The sequence below is a fragment of the Cervus elaphus genome, chromosome 1, assembly GCF_910594005.1.
Source record: "Cervus elaphus chromosome 1, mCerEla1.1, whole genome shotgun sequence".
NCBI lineage: Eukaryota > Metazoa > Chordata > Mammalia > Artiodactyla > Cervidae > Cervus > Cervus elaphus.
The window spans coordinates 5,856,947-5,874,989 of NC_057815.1; positions in this window are offsets into that span (position 1 = coordinate 5,856,947).

The following is an 18,043-nucleotide window of genomic DNA, read 5'->3' on the forward strand; positions in this document are numbered from 1 at the left end:
ACCTTTCGTCTTGGGAGATGCAAGAGGAGCCTGCATTCAAGTCACTGCAGGGATATCCTGCCTTATTTCGAGTCAGGGCATCGCGGTGTCCATTCCACTTGAGGCCGCAAACTCAGCACATAGGTAGATCTGAGAGAAGCCTCCTCTTGAGGTGCTTGTGGTAAGGTGGTATTCCTCTGGAGTCGAAGCCAGGGACTAACCTCTCATCTCGAGTTGATTTTTGGTCCACGGAGCTCTTTCGTGTTGCTACAGTGACCTCAGGATCCCTCTAGCCTTGAAACAGTGTTCTTGGGGTTTCTCTGGAGTGCCATCAAGGAAATTAAGGCTCCCTTCATGTGTGACGTGCAACACTGAATTGCTCTGCACGCAGTGCAGGGTAATCGGGCCTCATCTCGCGGCGAGGGGGAAGTCTCATGGTTTTTCTCGAGTTGCGGCGGGAACCTGGGGTATATTCTCGAGTTACGACGGGGACGGCCCTTCCACCCACGTGTTTGTTCAGCGACGTCAGGACTCCTGCCTAGTTTCGAGGGACAACTCGGGATTCTCTTCGAGGCTTGGCAGGGCAATTGGGACGCCTCTCCAGCTGAGGCGGGAGACCAAGGGTCCCTTTCCACGTGCCACAGGAATCCTGGGACTCCTATCAAGTTTCACGATGAGTCAGGCATCGTCTCCTTTGGAGGCACTGATATCCGCGTACCTCTGGAGTTTTCAAAATGTGAGGCCTCCGGTCGCGATGAGGTGGGGAAGTAGGTCTTTCTCTGTGGTCTCCACAGGGGATTCAGACATCCTTTCGTCTTGGGAGATGCAAGAGGAGCCTGCATTCAAGTCACTGCAGGGATATCCGGCCTTATTTCGAGTCAGTGCATCGCGGTGTCCATTCCACTGGAGGCCGCAAACTCAGGGTCCCTCTCACATACCTAGAGCTGAGAGAAGCCTCCTCTTGAGGTGCTTGTGGTAAGGTGGTATTCCTCTGGAGTCGAAGCCAGCGACTAACCTCTCATCTCGAGTTGATTTTTGGTCCACGGAGCTCTTTCGTGTTGCTCCAGTGACCTCAGGATCCCTCTAGCCTTGAAACAGTGTTCTTGGGGTTTCTCTGGAGTGCCACCATGAAAATCAAGGCTCCTTTCATGTGTGATGTGCAACACGGAATTGCTCTGCACGCAGTGCAGGGGAATCGGGCCTCATCTCGCGGCGAGGGGGAAGTCTCATGGTTTTTCTCGAGTTGCGGCGGGAACCTGGGGTATAATCTCGAGTTACGACGGGGATGGCCCTTCCACACACGTGTTTCTTCAGCGACGTCAGTACTCCTGGCTAGTTGTGAGGGACAACTCGGGATTCTCCTCGAGGCTTGGCAGGGCAATTGGGACGCCTCTCCAGCTGAGGCGGGAGACCAAGGGTCCCTTTCCACGTGCCACAGGAATCCTGGGACTCCTATCAAGTTTCACGAGGAGTCAGGCATCGTCTCCTTTGGAGGCACTGATCTCCGCGTACCTCTGGAGTTTTCAAAGGATGTGAGGCCTCCGATCGCGATGAGGTGGGGAAATAGGTCTTTCTCTGTGGTCTACACAGGTGATTCAGACATCCTTTCGTCTTGGGAGATGCAAGACGAGCCTGCATTCAAGTCACTGCAGGGATATCCGGCCTTATTTCGCGTCAGGGCATCGCGGTGTCCATTACACTTCAGACCGCAAACTCAGGGTCCCTCTCACATACATAGAGCTGAGAGAAGCCTCCTCTTGAGGTGCTTGTGGTAAGGTGGTATTCCTCTGGAGTCGAAGCCAGGGACTAATCTCTCATCTCGAGTTGATTTGTGGCCCACGGAGCTCTTTCGTGTTGCTACAGTGACCTCAGGATCCCTCTAGCCTTGAAACAATGTTCTTGGGGTTTCTCTGAGTGCCACCATGGAAATCAAGGCTCCTTTCATGTGTGATGTGCAACACGGAATTGCTCTGCACGCAGTGCAGGGGAATCGGGCCTCATCTCGCGGCGAGGGGGAAGTCTCATGGTTTTTCTCGAGTTGCGGCGGGAACCTGGGGTATATTCTCGATTTACGACGGGGATGGCCCTTCCACACACGTGTTTCTTCAGCGACGTCAGTACTCCTGGCTAGTTGCGAGGGACCACTCGGGATTCTCCTCGAGGCTTGGCAGGGCAATTGGGACGCCTCTCCAGCTGAGGCAGGAGACCAAGGGTCCCTTTCCATGTGCCACAGGAATCCTGGGACTCCTATCAAGTTTCACGAGGAGTCAGGCATCGTCTCCTTTGGAGGCACTGATCTCCGCGTACCTCTGGGGTTTTCAAAGGATGTGAGGCCTACGGTCGCGATGAGGTGGGGAACTAGGTCTTTCTCTGTGGTCTCCACAGGGGACTCAGACATCCTTTCGTCTTCGGAGATGCAAGACGAGCCTGCATTCAAGTCACTGCAGGGATATCCGGCCTTATTTCACGTCAGTGCATCGCGGTGTCCATTCCACTTGAGGCCGCAAAATCAGGGTCCCTCTCACATACCTAGAGCTGAGAGAAGCCTCCTCTTGAGGTGCTTGTGGTAAGGTGGTATTCTTCTGGAGTCGAAGCCAGGGACTAACCTCTCATCTCGAGGTGATTGTTGGTCCACGGAGCTCTTTCATGTTGCTACAGTGACCTCAGGATCCCTCTAGCCTTGAAACAGTGTTCTTGGGTTTTCTCTGGAGTGCCATCAAGGAAATCAAGGCTCCTTTCATGTGTGATGTGCAACACGGCATTGCTCTGCACACAGTGCAGGGTAATCGGGCCTCATATCGCGGTGAGGGGGAAGTCTCATGGTTTTTCTGGAGTTGCGGCGGGAACCTGGGGTATATTCTCGAGTTACGACGGGGATGGCGCTTCCAACCACGTGTTTGTTCAGCGACGGCAGGACTCCTGCCTAGTTGCGAGGGACAACTCGGGATTCTCCTCGAGGCTTGGCAGGGCAATTGGGACGCCTCTCTAGCTGAGGCGGGAGACCAAGGGTCCCTTTCCACGTGCACAGGAATCCTGGGACTCCTATCAAGTTTCACAAGGAGTCAGGCATCGTCTCCCTTGGAGGCACTGATCTCCGCGTACCTCTGGAGTTTTCAAAATGTGAGGCCTCCGGTCGCGATGAGGTGGGGAACTAGGTCTTTCTCTGTGGTCTCCACAGGGGATTCAGACATCCTTTCGTCTTGGGAGATGCAAGAGGAGCCTGTATTCAAGTCACTGCAGGGATATCCGGCCTTATTTCGAGTCAGGGCATCGCGGTGTCCATTCCACTGGAGGCCGCAAACTCAGGGTCCCTCTCACATACCTAGAGCTGAGAGAAGCCTCCTCTTGAGGTGCTTGTGGTAAGGTGGTATTCCTCTGGAGTCGAAGCCAGCGACTAACCTCTCATCTCGAGTTGATTTTTGGTCCACGGAGCTCTTTCGTGTTGCTCCAGTGACCTCAGGATCCCTCTAGCCTTGAAACAGGGTTCTTGGGGTTTCTCTGGAGTGCCATCAAGGAAATCAAGGCTCCTTTCATGTGTGATGTGCAACACGGAATTGCTCTGCACGCAGTGCAGGGGAATCGGGCCTCATCTCGCGGTGAGGGGGAAGTCTCATGGTTTTTCTCGAGTTGCGGCGGGAACCTGGGGTATATTCTCGAGTTACGACGGGGATGGCCCTTCCACCTACGTGTTTGTTCATCGACGGCAGGACTCCTGCCTAGTTGCGAGGGACAACTCGGGATTCTCCTCGAGGCTTGGCAGGGCAATTGGGACGCCTCTCCAGCTGAGGCGGGAGACCAAGTGTCCCTTTCCACGTGCCACAGGAATCCTGGGACTCCTATCAAGTTTCACGAGGAGTCAGGCATCGTCTCCTTTGGAGGCACTGATCTCCGCGTACCTCTGGAGTTTTCAAAGGATGTGAGGCCTCCGGTCGCGATGAGGTGGGGAAGTAGGTCTTTCTCTGTGGTCTCCGCAGGGGATTCAGACATCCTTTCGTCTTGGGAGATGCAAGAGGAGCCTGCATTCAAGTCACTGCAGGAATATCCTGCCTTATTTCGAGTCAGGGCATCGCGGTGTCCATTCCACTTGAGGCCGCAAACTCAGGGTCCCTCTATCATACCTAGAGCTGAGAGAAGCCTCCTCTTGAGGTGCTTGTGGTAAGGTGGTATTCCTCTGGAGTCGAAGCCAGGGACTAACCTCTCATCTCGAGTTGATTTTTGGTCCACGGAGCACTTTCGTGTTGCTACAGTGACCTCAGGATCCCTCTAGCCTTGAAACAGTGTTCTTGGGGTTTCTCTGGAGTGCCACCATGAAAATCAAGGCTCCTTTCATGTGTGATGTGCAACACGGAATTGCTCTGCACGCAGTGCAGGGGAATCGGGCCTCATCTCGCGGCGAGGGGGAAGTCTCATGGTTTTTCTCGAGTTGCGGCGGGAACCTGGGGTATATTCTCGAGTTACGACGGGGATGGCCCTTCCACACACGTGTTTCTTCAGCGACGTCAGTACTCCTGGCTAGTTGCGAGGGACAACTCGGGATTCTCCTCGAGGCTTGGCATGGCAATTGGGACGCCTCTCCAGCTGAGGCGGGAGACCAAGGGTCCCTTTCCACGTGCCACAGGAATCCTGGGACTCCTATCAAGTTTCACGAGGAGTCAGGCATCGTCTCCTTTGGAGGCACTGATCTCCGCGTACCTCTGGAGTTTTCAAAGGATGTGAGGCCTCCGATCGCGATGAGGTGGGGAAATAGGTCTTTCTCTGTGGTCTACACAGGTGATTCAGACATCCTTTCGTCTTGGGAGATGCAAGACGAGCCTGCATTCAAGTCACTGCAGGGATATCCGGCCTTATTTCGAGTCAGGGCATCGCGGTGTCCTTTACACTTTAGACCGCAAACTCAGGGTCCCTCTCACATACCTAGAGCTGAGAGAAGCCTCCTCTTGAGGTGCTTGTGGTAAGGTGGTATTCCTCTGGAGTCAAAGCCAGGGACTAATCTCTCATCTCGAGTTGATTTGTGGTCCACGGAGCTCTTTCGTGTTGCTACAGTGACCTCAGGATCCCTCTAGCCTTGAAACAATGTTCTTGGGGTTTCTCTGGAGTGCCACCATGGAAATTAAGGCTCCTTTCATGTGTGATGTGCAACACGGAATTGCTCTGCACGCAGTGCAGGGGAATCGGGCCTCATCTCGCGGTGAGGGGGAAGTCTCATGGTTTTTCTCGAGTTGCGGCGGGAACCTGGGGTATATTCTTGATTTACGACGGGGATGGCCCTTCCACACACGTGTTTCTTCAGCGACGTCAGTACTCCTGGCTAGTTGCGAGGGACAACTCGGGATTCTCCTCGAGGCTTGGCAGGGCAATTGGGACGCCTCTCCAGCTGAGGCGGGAGACCAAGGGTCCCTTTCCATGTGCCACAGGAATCCTGGGACTCCTATAAAGTTTCACGAGGAGTCAGGCATCGTCTCCTTTGTAGGCACTGATCTCCGCGTACCTCTGGGGTTTTCAAAGGATGTGAGGCCTACGGTCGCGATGAGGTGGGGAACTAGGTCTTTCTCTGTGGTCTCCACAGGGGACTCAGACATCCTTTCGTCTTCGGAGATGCAAGACGAGCCTGCATTCAAGTCACTGCAGGGATATCCAGCCTTATTTCACGTCAGTGCATCGCGGTGTCCATTCCACTTGAGGCCGCAAAATCAGGGTCCCTCTCACATACCTAGAGCTGAGAGAAGCCTCCTCTTGAGGTGCTTGTGGTAAGGTGGTATTCTTCTGGAGTCGAAGCCAGGGACTAACCTCTCATCTCGAGGTGATTGTTGGTCCACGGAGCTCTTTCGTGTTGCTACAGTGACCTCAGGATCCCTCTAGCCTTGAAACAGTGTTCTTGGGTTTTCTCTGGAGTGCCATCAAGGAAATCAAGGCTCCTTTCATGTGTGATGTGCAACACAGCATTGCTCTGCACACAGTGCAGGGTAATCGGGCCTCATATCGCGGTGAGGGGGAAGTCTCATGGTTTTTCTGGAGTTGCGGCTGGAACCTGGGGTATATTCTCGAGTTACGACGGGGATGGCGCTTCCAACCACGTGTTTGTTCAGCGACGTCAGGACTCCTGCCTAGTTGCGTGGGACAACTCGGGATTCTCCTCGAGGCTTGGCAGGGCAATTGGGACGCGTCTCTAGCTGAGGTGGGAGACCAAGGGTCCCTTTCCACGTGCACAGGAATCCTGGGACTCCTATCAAGTTTCACGAGGAGTCAGGCATCGTCTCCCTTGGAGGCACTGATCTCCGCGTACCTCTGGAGTTTTCAAAATGTGAGGCCTCCGGTCGCGATGAGGTGGGGAACTAGGTCTTTCTCTGTGGTCTCCACAGGGGATTCAGACATCCTTTCGTCTTGGGAGATGCAAGAGGAGCCTGCATTCAAGTCACTGCAGGGATATCCGGCCTTATTTCGAGTCAGGGCATCGCGGTGTCCATTCCACTGGAGGCCGCAAACTCAGGGTCCCTCTCACATACCTAGAGCTGAGAGAAGCCTCCTCTTGAGGTGCTTGTGGTAAGGTGGTATTCCTCTGGAGTCGAAGCCAGCGACTAACCTCTCATCTCGAGTTGATTTTTGGTCCACGGAGCTCTTTCGTGTTGCTCCAGTGACCTCAGGATCCCTCTAGCCTTGAAACAGGGTTCTTGGGGTTTCTCTGGAGTGCCATCAAGGAAATCAAGGCTCCTTTCATGTGTGATGTGCAACACGGAATTGCTCTGCACGCAGTGCAGGGGAATCGGGCCTCATCTCGCGGCGAGGGGGAAGTCTCATGGTTTTTCTCGAGTTGCGGCGGGAACCTGGGGTATATTCTCGAGTTATGACGGGGATGGCCCTTCCACCTACGTGTTTGTTCATCGACGGCAGGACTCCTGCCTAGTTGCGAGGGACAACTCGGGATTCTCCTCGAGGCTTGGCAGGGCAATTGGGACGCCTCTCCAGCTGAGGCGGGAGACCAAGGGTCCCTTTCCACGTGCCACAGGAATCCTGGGACTCCTATCAAGTTTCACGAGGAGTCAGGCATCGTCTCCTTTGGAGGCACTGATCTCCGCGTACCTCTGGAGTTTTCAAAGGATGTGAGGCCTCCGGTCGCGATGAGGTGGGGAAGTAGGTCTTTCTCTGTGGTCTCCACAGGGGATTCAGACATCCTTTCGTCTTGGGAGATGCAAGAGGAGCCTGCATTCAAGTCACTGCAGGGATATCCTGCCTTATTTCGAGTCAGGGCATCGCGGTGTCCATTCCACTTGAGGCCGCAAACTCAGCACATAGGTAGAGCTGAGAGAAGCCTCCTCTTGAGGTGCTTGTGGTAAGGTGGTATTCCTCTGGAGTCGAAGCCAGGGACTAACCTCTCATCTCGAGTTGATTTTTGGTCCACGGAGCTCTTTCGTGTTGCTACAGTGACCTCAGGATACCTCTAGCCTTGAAACAGTGTTCTTGGGCTTTCTCTGGAGTGCCATCAAGGAAATTAAGGCTCCTTTCATGTGTGACGTGCAACACTGAATTGCTCTGCACGCAGTGCAGGGGAATCGGGCCTCATCTCGCGGCGAGGGGGAAGTCTCATGGTTTTTCTCGAGTTGCGGCGGGAACCTGGGGTATATTCTCGAGTTACGACGGGGATGGCCCTTCCACCCACGTGTTTGTTCAGCGACCTCAGGACTCCTGCCTAGTTTCGAGGGACAACTCGGGATTCTCCTCGAGGCTTGGCAGGGCAATTGGGACGCCTCTCCAGCTGAGGCGGGAGACCAAGTGTCCCTTTCCACGTGCCACAGGAATCCTGTGACGCCTATCAAGTTTCACAAGGAGTCAGGCATCGTCTCCTTTGGAGGCACTGATCTCCGCGTACCTCTGGAGTTTTCAAAGAATGTGAGGCCTCCGGTCGCGATGAGGTGGGGAACTAGGTCTTTCTCTGTGGTCTCCACAGGGGATTCAGACATCCTTTCGTCTTGGGACATGCAAGACGAGCCTGCATTCAAGTCACTGCAGGGATATCCGGCCTTATTTCGAGTCAGGGAATCGCGGTGTCCATTCCACTTGAGGGCGCAAACTCAGGGTCCCTCTCACATACCTAGAGCTGAGAGAAGCCTCCTCTTGAGGTGCTTGTGGTAAGGTGGTATTCCTCTCGAGTCGAAGCCAGGGACTAACCTCTCATCTCGAGTTGATTTTTGGTCCACGGAGCTCTTTCGTGTTGCTACAGTGACCTCAGGATCCCTCTAGCCTTGAAAGAGTGTTCTTGGTGTTTCTCTGGAGTGCCATCAAGGAAATCAAGGCTCCTTTCATGTGGGATGTGCAACACGGAATTGCTCTGCACGCAGTGCAGGGGAATCGGGCCTCATCTCGCGGCGAGGGGGAAGTCTCATGGTTTTTCTCGAGTTGCGGTGGCAACCTGGAGTATATTCTCGAGTTACGACGGGGATGGCCCTTCCACACACGTGTTTCTTCAGCGACGTCAGTACTCCTGGCTAGTTGCGAGGGACAACTCGGGATTCTCCTCGAGGCTTGGCAGGGCAATTGGGACGCCTCTCCAGCTGAGGCGGGAGACCAAGGGTCCCTTTCAATGTGCCACAGGAATCCTGGGACTCCTATAAATTTTCACGAGGAGTCAGGCATCGTCTCCTTTGGAGGCACTGATCTCCGCGTACCTCTGGAGTTTTCAAAGGATGTGAGGCCTTCGGTCGCCAAGAGGTGGGGAACTAGGTCTTTCTCTGTGGTCTCCACAGGGGATTCAGACATCCTTTCGTCTTGGGAGATGCAAGACGGGCCTGCATTCAAGTCACTGCAGGGATATCCGGCCTTATTTCGAGTCAGGGCATCGCGGTGTCCATTCCACTTGAGGCCGCAAACTCAGGGTCCCTCTCACATAGCTAGAGCTGAGAGAAGCCTCCTCTTGAGGTGCTTGTGGTAAGGTGGCATTCCTCTGGAGTCGAAGCCAGGGACTAACCTCTCATCTCGAGTTGATTTTTGGTCCACGGAGCTCTTTCGTGTGGCTACAGTGACCTCAGGATCCCTCTAGGCTTGAAACAGTGTTGTTGGGGTTTCTCTGGAGTGCCATCAAGGAAATCAAGGCTCCTTTCATGTGTGATGTGCAAGACGGAATTGCACTGCACGCAGTGCAGGGGAATCGGGCCTCATCTCACGGCGAGGGGGAAGTCTCATGGTTTTTCTCGAGTTGCGGCGGGAACCTGGGGTATATTCTCGATTTACGACGGGGATGGCCCTTCCACACACGTGTTTCTTCAGCGACGTCAGGACTCCTGCCTAGTTGCGAGGGACAACTCGGGATTCTCCTCGAGGCTTGGCAGGGCAATTGGGACGCCTCTCCATCTGAGGCGGGAGACCAAGGGTCCCTTTCCACGTGCCACAGGAATCCTGGGACTCCTATCAAGTTTCACGAGGAGTCAGGCATCGTCTCCTTTGGAGGCACTGATCTCCGCGTACCTCTGGAGTTTTCAAAGAATGTGAGGCCTCCGGTCGCAATGAGGTGGGGAACTAGGTCTTTCTCTGTGGTCTCCACAGGGGATTCAGACATCGTTTCGTCTTGGGAGATGCAAGACGAGCCTGCATTCAAGTCACTGCAGGGATATCCGGCCTTATTTCGAGTCAGGGAATCGCGGTGTCCATTCCACTTGAGGGCGCAAACTCAGGGTCCCTCTCACATACCTAGAGCTGAGAGAAGCCTCCTCTTGAGGTGCTTGTGGTAAGGTGGTATTCCTCTGGAGTCGATGCCAGGGACTAACCTCTCATCTCGAGTTGATTTTTGGTCCACGGAGCTCTTTCGTGTTGCTACAGTGACCTCAGGATCCCTCTAGCCTTGAAAGAGTGTTCTTGGTGTTTCTCTGGAGTGCCATCAAGGAAATCAAGGCTCCTTTCATGTGGGATGTGCAACACGGAATTGCTCTGCACGCAGTGCAGGGGAATCGGGCCTCATCTCGCGGCGAGGGGGAAGTCTCATGGTTTTTCTCGAGTTGCGGCGGCAACCTGGAGTATATTCTCGAGTTACGACGGGGATGGCCCTTCCACACACGTGTTTCTTCAGCGACGTCAGTACTCCTAGCTAGTTGCGAGGGACAACTCGGGATTCTCCTCGAGGCTTGGCAGGGCAATTGGGACGCCTCTCCAGCTGAGGCGGGAGACCAAGGGTCCCTTTCAACGTGCCACAGGAATCCTGGGACTCCTATAAATTTTCACGAGGAGTCAGGCATCGTCTCCTTTGGAGGCACTGATCTCCGCGTACCTCTGGAGTTTTCAAAGGATGTGAGGCCTTCGGTTGCCATGAGGTGGGGAACTAGGTCTTTCTCTGTGGTCTCCACAGGGGATTCAGACATCCTTTCGTCTTGGGAGATGCAAGACGGGCCTGCATTCAAGTCACTGCAGGGATATCCGGCCTTATTTCGAGTCAGGGCATCGCGGTGTCCATTCCACTTGAGGCCACAAACTCAGGGTCCCTCTCACCTACCTAGAGCTGAGAGAAGCCTCCTCTTGAGGTGCTTGTGGTAAGGTGGCATTCCTCTGGAGTCGAAGCCAGGGACTAACCTCTCATCTCGAGTTGATTTTTGGTCCACGGAGCTCTTTCGTGTGGCTACAGTGACCTCAGGATCCCTCTAGGCTTGAAACAGTGTTGTTGGGGTTTCTCTGGAGTGCCATCAAGGAAATCAAGGCTCCTTTCATGTGTGATGTGCAAGACGGAATTGCTCTGCACGCAGTGCAGGGGAATCGTGCCTCATCTCACGGCGAGGGGGAAGTCTCATGGTTTTTCTCGAGTTGCGGCGGGAACCTGGGGTATATTCTCGATTTACGACGGGGATGGCCCTTCCACCCACGTGTTTGTTCAGCGACGTCAGGACTCCTGCCTAGTTGCGAGGGACAACTCGGGATTCTCCTCGAGGCTTGGCAGGGCAATTGGGACGCCTCTCCATCTGAGGCGGGAGACCAAGGGTCCCTTTCCACGTGCCACAGGAATCCTGGGACTCCTATCAAGTTTCACGAGGAGTCAGGAATCGTCTCCTTTGGAGGCACTGATCTCTGCGTACCTCTGGAGTTTTCCAAGGATGTGAGGCCTCTGGTCGCGATGAGGTGGGGAACTAGGTCTTTCTCTGTGGTCTCCACAGGGGATTCAGACATCCTTTCATCTTGGGAGACGCAAGACGAGCCTGCATTCAAGTCACTGCAGGGATATCCGGCCTTATTTCGAGTCAGTGCATCGCGGTGTCCATTCCACTTGAGGCCGCAAAATCAGGGTCCTTCTCACATACCTAGAGCTGAGAGAAGCCTCCTCTTGAGGTGCTTGTGGTCAGGTGATATTCCTCTGGAGTCGAAGCCAGGGACTAACCTCTCATCTCGAGTTGATTTTTGGTCCAAGGAGCTCTTTCGTGTTGCTACAGTGACCTCAGGATCCCTCTAGCCTTGAAACAGTGTTCTTGGGGTTTCTCTGGAGTGCCATCAAGGAAATCAAGGCTCCTTTCATGTATGATGTGCAACACGGAATTGCTCTGCACGCAGTGCAGGGGAATCGGGCCTCATCTCGCGGCGAGAGGGAGGTCTCATGGTTTTTCTCGAGTTGCGGCGGGAACCTGGGGTATATTCTCGAGTTATGACGGGGATGGCCCTTCCACCCACATGTTTGTTCAGCGACGTCAGGACTCCTGCCTAGTTGCGAGGGACAACTCGGGATTCTCCTCGAGGCTTGGCAGGGCAATTGGGACGCCTCTCCAGCTGAGGCGGGAGACCAAGGGTCCCTTTCCACGTGCCACAGGAATCCTGGGACTCCTATCAAGTTTCACGAGGAGTCAGGCATTGTCTCCTTTGGAGGCACTGATCTCCGCGTACCTCTGGAGTTTCAAAGGATGTGAGGCGTCCGGTCGCGATGAGGTGGGGAAATAGGTCTTTCTCTGTGGTCTCCACAGGGGATTCAGACATCCTTTCGTCTTGGGAGATGCAAGACGAGCCTGCATTCAAGTCACTGCAGGGATATCCGGCCTTATTTCGAGTCAGGGCATCGCGGTGTCCATTCCACTTGAGGCCGCAAAATCAGGGTCCCTCTCACATACCTAGAGCTGAGAGAAGCCTCCTCTTGAGGTGCTTGTGGTAAGGTGGTATTCTTCTGGAGTCGAAACCAGGGACTAACCTCTCATCTCGAGGTGATTGTTGGTCCACGGAGCTCTTTCGTGTTGCTACAGTGACCTCAGGATCCCGCTAGCCTTGAAACAGTGTTCTTGGGTTTTCTCTGGAGTGCCATCAAGGAAATCAAGGCTCCTTTCATGTGTGATGTGCAACACGGCATTGCTCTGCACACAGTGCAGGGTAATCGGGCCTCATATCGCGGTGAGGGGGAAGTCTCATGGTTTTTCTGGAGTTGCGGCGGGAACCTGGGGTATATTCTCGAGTTACGACGGGGATGGCCCTTCCAACCACGTGTTTGTTCAGCGACGTCAGGACTCCTGCCTAGTTGCGAGGGACAACTCGGGATTCTCCTCGAGGCTTGGCAGAGCAATTGGGACCCCTCTCTAGCTGAGGCGGGAGACCAAGGGTCCCTTTCCACGTGCCACAGGAATCCTGGGACTCCTATCAAGTTTCACGAGGAGTCAGGCATCGTCTCCCTTGGAGGCACTGATCTCCGCGTACCTCTGGAGTTTTCAAAATGTGAGGCCTCCGGTCGCGATGAGGTGGGGAACTAGGTCTTTCTCTGTGGTCTCCACAGGGGATTCAGACATCCTTTCGTCTTGGGAGATGCACGAGGAGCCTGCATTCAAGTCACTGCAGGGATATCCGGCCTTATTTCGAGTCAGGGCATCACGGTGTCCATTCCACTGGAGGCCGCAAACTCAGGGTCCCTCTCACATACCTAGAGCTGAGAGAAGCCTCCTCTTGAGGTGCTTGTGGTAAGGTGGTATTCCTCTGGAGTCGAAGCCAGCGACTAACCTCTCATCTCGAGTTGATATTTGGTCCACGGAGCTCTTTCGTGTTGCTCCAGTGACCTCAGGATCCCTCTAGCCTTGAAACAGGGTTCTTGGGGTTTCTCTGGAGTGCCATCAAGGAAATCAAGGCTCCTTTCATGTGTGATGTGCAACACGGAATTGCTCTGCTCGCAGTGCTGGGGAATCGGGCCTCATCTCGCGGTGAGGGGGAAGTCTCATGGTTTTTCTCGAGTTGCGGCGGGAACCTGGGGTATATTCTCGAGTTATGACGGGGATGGCCCTTCCACCCACGTGTTTGTTCAGCGACGTCAGGATTCCTGCCTAGTTGCGAGGGACAACTCGGGATTCTCCTCGAGGCTTGGCAGGGCAATTGGAACGCCTCTCCAGCTGAGGCGGGAGACCAAGGGTCCCTTTCCACGTGCCACAGGAATCCTGGGACTCCTATCAAGTTTCACGAGGAGTCAGGCATCGTCTCCTTTGGAGGCACTGATCTCCGCATACCTCTGGAGTTTTCAAAGGATGTGAGGCCTCCAGTCGCGATGAGGTGGGGAAGTAGGTTTTTCTCTGTGGTCTCCACAGGGGATTCAGACATCCTTTCGTCATGGGAGATGCAAGAGGAGCCTGCATTCAAGTCACTGCAGGGATATCCTGCCTTATTTCGAGTCAGGGCATCGCGGTGTCCATTCCACTTGAGGCCGCAAACTCAGCACATAGGTAGAGCTGAGAGAAGCCTCCTCTTGAGGTGCTTGTGGTAAGGTGGTATTCCTCTGGAGTCGAAGCCAGGGACTAACCTCTCATCTCGAGTTGATTTTTGGTCCACGGAGCTCTTTCGTGTTGCTACAGTGACCTCAGGATCCCTCTAGCCTTGAAACAGTGTTCTTGGGGTTTCTCTGGAGTGCCATCAAGGAAATTAAGGCTCCTTTCATGTGTGACGTGCAACACTGAATTGCTCTGCACGCAGTGCAGGGGAATCGGGCCTCATCTCGCGGCGAGGGGGAAGTCTCATGGTTTTTCTCGAGTTGCGGCGGGAACCTGGGGTATATTCTCGAGTTACGACGGGGATGGCCCTTCCACCCACGTGTTTGTTCAGCGACGTCAGGACTCCTGCCTAGTTTCGAGGGACAACTCGGGATTCTCCTCGAGGCTTGGCAGGGCAATTGGGACGCCTCTCCAGCTGAGGCGGGAGACCAAGGGTCCCTTTCCACGTGCCACAGGAATCCTGGGACTCCTATCAAGTTTCACGATGAGTCAGGCATCGTCTCCTTTGGAGGCACTGATCTCCGCGTACCACTGGAGTTTTCAAAGGACGTGAGGCCTCCGGTCGCGATGAGGTGGGGAACTAGGTCTTTTTCTGTGGTCTCCACAGGGGATTCAGACATCCTTTCATCTTGGGAGATGCAAGACGAGCCTGCATTCAAGTCACTGCAGGGATATCCGGCCTTATTTCGAGTCAGGGCCTCGCGGTGTCCATTTCACTTGAGACCGCAAACTCAGCACATAGGTAGAGCTGAGAGTAGCCTCCTCTTGAGGTGCTTATGGTAAGGTGGTATTCCTCTGGAGTCGAAGCCAGGGACTAACCTCTCATCTCGAGTTGATTGTTGGTCCACGGAGCTCTTTCGTGTTGCTACAGTGACCTCAGGATCCCGCTAGCCTTGAAACAGTGTTCTTGGGTTTTCTCTGGAGTGCCATCAAGTAAATCAAGGCTTCTTTCATGTGTGATGTGCAACACGGCATTGCTCTGCACACAGTGCAGGGCAATCGGGCCTCATATCGCGGTGAGGGGGAAGTCTCATGGTTTTTCTGGAGTTGCGGCGGGAACCTGGGGTATATTCTCGAGTTACAACGGGGATGGCGCTTCCAACCACGTGTTTGTTCAGCGACGTCAGGACTCCTGCCTAGTTGCGAGGGACAACTCGGGATTCTCCTCCAGGCTTGGCAGGGCAATTGGGACGCCTCTCCAGTTGAGGCGGGAGACCAAGGGTCCCTTTCCACGTGCCACAGGAATCCTGGGACTCCTATCAAGTTTAACGAGGAGTCAGGCATCGTCTCCTTTGGAGGCACTGATCTCCGCGTACCTCTGGAGTTTTCAAAGGATCTGAGGACTCCGGTCGCGATGAGGTGGGGAACTTGGTCTTTTTCTGTGGTCTCCACAGGGGATTCAGACAGTTTTTCATCTTCGGAGATGCAACACGAGCCTGCATTCAAGTCACTGCAGGGATATCCGGCCTTATTTCGAGTCAGGGCATCGCGGTGTCCATTCCACTTGAGACCGCAAACTTAGCACATAGGTAGAGCTGAGAGAAGCCACCTCTTGAGGTGCTTGTGGTAAGGCGGTATTCCTCTGGAGTCGAAGCCAGGGACTAACCTCTCATCTCGAGTTAATTTTTGGTCCACGGAGCTCTTTCGTGTTGCTACAGTGACCTCAGGATCCCTCTAGCCTTGAAACAGTGTTCTTGGGGTTTCTCTGGAGTGCCATCAAGGAAATCAAGGCTCCTTTCATGTGTGACGTGCAACACTGAATTGCTCTGCACGCAGTGCAGGGGAATCGTGCCTCATCTCGCGGCGAGGGGGAAGTCTCATGGTTTTTCTCGAGTTGCGGCGGGAACCTGGGGTATATTCTCGAGTTACGACGGGGATGGCCCTTCCACCCACGTGTTTGTTCAGCGACGTCAGGACTCCTGCCTAGTTTCGAGGGACAACTCGGGATTCTCCTCGAGGCTTGGCAGGGCAATTGGGACGCCTCTCCAGCTGAGGCGGGAGACCAAGGGTCCCTTTCCACGTGCACAGGAATCCTGGGACTCCTATCAAGTTTCACGAGGAGTCAGGCATCGTCTCCCTTGGAGGCACTGATCTCCGCGTACCTCTGGAGTTTTCAAAATGTGAGGCCTCCGGTCGCGATGAGGTGGGGAACTAGGTCTTTCTCTGTGGTCTCCACAGGGGATTCAGACATCCTTTCGTCTTGGGAGATGCAAGACGAGCCTGCATTCAAGTCACTGCAGGGATATCCGGCCTTATTTCGAGTCAGGGCATCGCGGTGTCCATTCCACTTGAGGCCGCAAACTCAGGGTCCCTCTCACATACCTAGAGCTGAGAGAAGCCTCCTCTTGAGGTGCTTGTGGTAAGGTGGTATTCCTCTGGAGTTGAAGCCAGCGACTAACCTCTCATCTCGAGTTGATTTTTGGTCCACGGAGCTCTTTCGTGTTGCTCCAGTGACCTCAGGATCCCTCTAGCCTTGAAACAGGGTTCTTGGGGTTTCTCTGGAGTGCCATCAAGGAAATCAAGGCTCCTTTCATGTGTGATGTGCAACACGGAATTGCTCTGCACGCAGTGCAGGGGAATCGGGCCTCATCTCGCGGCGAGGGGGAAGTCTCATGGTTTTTCTCGAGTTGCGGCGGGAACCTGGGGAATATTCTCGAGTTACGACGGGTAGGCCCTTCCACCTACATGTTTGTTCATCGACGGCAGGACTCCTGCCTAGTTGCGAGGGACAACTCGGGATTCTCCTCGAGGCTTGGCAGGGCAATTGGGACGCCTCTCCAGCTGAGGCGGGGGACCAAGTGTCCCTTTCCACGTGCCACAGGAATCCTGGGACTCCTATCAAGTTTCACGAGGAGTCAGGCATCGTCTCCTTTGGAGGCACTGATCTCCGCGTAACTCTGGAGTTTTCAAAGGATGTGAGGCCTCCGGTCGCGATGAGGTGGGGAAGTAGGTCTTTCTCTGTGGTCTCCACAGGGGATTTAGACATCCTTTCGTCTTGGGAGATGCAAGACGAGCCTGCATTCAAATCACTGCAGGGATATCTGGCCTTATTTCGATTCAGGGCATCGCGGTGTCCATTCCACTTGAGGCCGCAAACTCAGGGTCCCTCTCACATACCTAGAACTGAGAGAAGCCTCCTTTTGAGGTGCTTGTGGTAAGGTGGTATTCCTCTGGAGTCGAAGCCAGTGACTAACCTCTCATCTCGAGTTGATTTTTGGTCCACGGAGCTCTTTAGTGTTGCTCCAGTGACCTCAGGATCCCTCTAGCCTTGAAACAGGGTTTTTGGGGTTTCTCTGGAGTGCCATCAAGGAAATCAAAGCTCCTTTCATGTATGATGTGCAACACGGAATTGCTCTGCACGCAGTGCAGGGAAATCGGGCCTCATCTCGCGGCGAGAGGGAGGTCTCATGGTTTTTCTCGAGTTGCGGCGGGAACCTGGGGTATATTCTCGAGTTACGACGGGGATGGCCCTTCCACACACGTGTTTCTTCAGTGACGTCAGTACTCCTGGCTAGTTGCGAGGGACAACTCGGGATTCTCCTCGAGGCTTGGCAGGGCAATTGGGACGCCTCTCCAGCTGAGGCGGGAGACCAAGGGTCCCTTTCCACGTGCCACAGGAATCCTGGGACTCCTATCAAGTTTCACGAGGAGTCAGGCATCGTCTCCTTTGGAGGCACTGATCTCCGCGTACCTCTGGAGTTTTCAAAGGATGTGAGGCCTCAGATCGCGATGAGGTGGGGAAATAGGTCTTTCTCTGTGGTCTAAACAGGTGATTCAGACATCCTTTCGTCTTGGGAGATGCAAGACGAGCCTGCATTCAAGTCACTGCAGGGATATCCGGCCTTATTTCGAGTCAGGGCATCGCGGTGTCCATTACACTTTAGACCGCAAACTCAGGGTCCCTCTCACATACCTAGAGCTGAGAGAAGCCTCCTCTTGAGGTGCTTGTGGTAAGGTGGTATTTCTCTGGAGTCGAAGCCAGGGACTAATCTCTCATCTCGAGTTGATTTGTGGTCCACGGAGCTCTTTCGTGTTGCTACAGTGACCTCAGGATCCCTCTAGCCTTGAAACAGTGTTCTTGGGGTTTCTCTGGAGTGCCACCATGGAAATCAAGGCTCCTTTCATGTGTGATGTGCAACACGGAATTGCTCTGCACGCAGTGCAGGGGAATCGGGCCTCATCTCGCGGCGAGGGGGAAGTCTCATGGTTTTTCTCGAGTTGCGGCGGGAACCTGGGGTATATTCTAGATTTACGACGGGGATGGCCCTTCCACACACGTGTTTCTTTAGCGACGTCCGTACTCCTGGCTAGTTGCGAGGGACAACTCGGGATTCTCCTCGAGGCTTGGCATGGCAATTGGGACGCCTCTCCAG